Genomic DNA, 2,623 nt, shown 5'->3' with positions numbered 1-2,623 from the left:
GGTGAAAACGCGGCCGGCAAGCGGCCTTGTGCGTGTGGTGTTTGCTGTGCCGGGCGTAACTCGGATTTGAATTTGAATCCGATTCCAATCGGGACCGCTCCTGCGTATATTTCCACGCCCAATTGCGTCGATCCATCCATCCATCAGCTCATCACCCACCTCCCCTCCTCCCTCGATCCACCGCTTCCATCTTCCTCGCCTCCATCAACCGAAGCGCGTAGTTCGTCCTTCGAGCTCGCGCGACGGTGATGGCCGCGCGCAAGCGACTTGCTGCTGCCGTCCTCGGCGCCGGCCACGCCACCACCACCCAAGGATCGCCGACGCGCTGCAAGAGGAGCCGCGTCAACAACATCCGGAGTAGCACGGACTACGAGGAGTAGACATGCCTCAGCGAGGCCGGCTTCGGCAGCGTCCTGCTGGCGCGCCACCGTGCCACCGGCAAGATGGTCGCCATCAAGTACCTCAACTGGGAGGACGGGTCCGCGGAGCCCCCCGACGCCACCGAGCTTCTGCGAGAGGCCGGATTCCTCGAGGCCTGCGACGGGAACCCTTATGTCATCGGCTTCGAGGGCCTGGTGCGCGACCCTGATAACGCCGCCTACGGCCTCGTCATGGAGTACGTCGCCGCGCCGACCCTCCATGAGTTCCTATGGAACAGGCGCCGCGGCGGCGGCCCGCTGCTGCCGGAGTCCATGGTGCACGCCATCATGTGGAAGCTCTTCACCGGTGCCAAGAAGATGCACGACCGCCATGTCGTCCACCACGACATCAAGCCGGCCAACATCCTCATCGGCCAAGAAGGGGAGGTCGTCAAAATCTGCGACTTTGGGCTGGCGATCTCCTTGTCCGAGCTACCGCCGTACACCCAGGCCGGCACGGCATTCTACTTGGCACCCGAGATGCTGCTGGGGAAGGAAGACTACGACGCGCTCGTCGACATGTGGTCTCTCGGCTGCGTCACGGTCGAGATGCTCACCGGCAAGACGCTGTTCCTCGGCGATGATGATGATGATGACGATGACGACGACACAAACAATGAGATCATCCAACTCTGGAGCATCTTCCGCTTGCTCGGGACGCCGGACAATAGGACGTGGTCGGAGTTCACATCGTTGCCGCACACTGCCAAGGCCCTACGACTCCTACCGCCGGGGCGCAAGGAGAACAAGCTGCAGGACCTGTTCCCTCAAGAGAAGCTGTCCGACGAAGGATTCCAGGTGTTGCAAGGCCTCCTCACCTGCAACCCCGACAAGTGACTGACGGCGGCCGCGGCCCTCAAACACCGATGGTTTGCTGCTTCTCATCGCGCACTCGCCGCGGCAAAGGTCGACGTTTTGTCGTTTTCGGTAAAGAAGGCACCAAGGATCAAGTTCATCCCGCCGGCTATGCCACAGAAGAATCTACTCAAAATTCCCGTCGTTGTGTGGAACGCAGCACAACAAGTGTAATTGAACTCTCCAAATGTATCTGTGATTGGATGATCCATGTATGTAAATGCTTCGATGACTATCAAGCAGAAGTAGATCCTTTGGCGCCTTGATCGCCGGATCGCCCATTAGTGTGGGCGTTGGCCAACTCGCGCACACGCATCCGTCGCCTTCCAGTAGCTGCTGCACGAATCTTGACACGATCTGGCTGATTTCGTGTGTCACGTAGGACAAGTCGACTGTGTGGTGTGTAAGAGGGGTCGCCCGCACGCCGGTTTCCTCTCCGCGGTCAACGGTTGCCACTCGGGGGCGTGCGGTGGGACTGCGGTTGTGCCCACACGCGTCGCCCGAATGCGGTTGCCATCTAGCACGACATTCGCGGCTGTCGGTGGGGCTCGCAGGACCAGAGAGTCTATGCCGGAGTGCCCGCAGCTTGAAGGTAATGCTCCTCCCCGCGCTGACATTCCTCCCTGCATTTTCCCCTCTCCCCTCTGCGGTGGATTTCTCCGCTCGAGATTCATAGTGATTACGGCGTAATCGCGGTGCTCCGGCGTTCCCGTCGGCGGCGGAGTCCCGTGTTTGCCGTTTAGGATGGCATTGCACAGGTTCATTGCCGCCGCGGTGGCAGTGATGCCGGTGTGGCTCGCCCTGTCCGCAACGACATCCGGGTGTTGCGGTTCGATTTGAGCCGGCGTTTTTGTAGTTGTTAGTCATGCATTGCCTTGAAATGTTGTTGCCATTGGTGCAGGAAGTTTTTTGTTGGTTAATTTCAGGGTTTGATAGTTGGGATTGAACCCTGGATCTAGGTAGTTGTGTTTCAAAGTGAATTACAAAGGCAGCCATAGTAGTTCCAGGAACTGTATGCACTGGATGGCAACTAATTTCCTTATCAACCATGTCAGTTGCCACAAACATGCTTGCCATGTGGCAACTAATTTTGTGAACACACAATGGCTGTTGCCATGGTGTAGGCAGCATAATGGGGTAAATTCACTGTATAGTAGACTGAATTTGCGTTTTGCCTTCTGACTTGTGATATATGAACATACATGGCAACTCATTTTTAATACGAGGTCAGGTGTGTGTTGCCAGATTACATGATGTGCGGTGGATGTTTTTATGCACTTTTTGAATTGTCCTGCACTTTTAGCATGGCAATTTGAACCTATCACACTTGCCTGTGAAGATATGGCAAC

General features: G+C 56.8%; 1 pseudogene; it reads left to right on the top strand.

The window, feature by feature from the left end:
* Positions 1–248: 248 nt before the first annotated feature.
* On the top strand, positions 249–1,448 carry LOC109756608 (putative cyclin-dependent kinase F-2; annotated as a pseudogene).
* Positions 1,449–2,623: the final 1,175 nt, after the last annotated feature.

This window comes from Aegilops tauschii, chromosome 4, assembly GCF_002575655.3.
Source record: "Aegilops tauschii subsp. strangulata cultivar AL8/78 chromosome 4, Aet v6.0, whole genome shotgun sequence".
Taxonomy (NCBI): domain Eukaryota; kingdom Viridiplantae; phylum Streptophyta; class Magnoliopsida; order Poales; family Poaceae; genus Aegilops; species Aegilops tauschii.
Note: the sequence above shows the minus strand (reverse complement) of the source record. Positions and strands in the feature narration are given on the sequence as shown.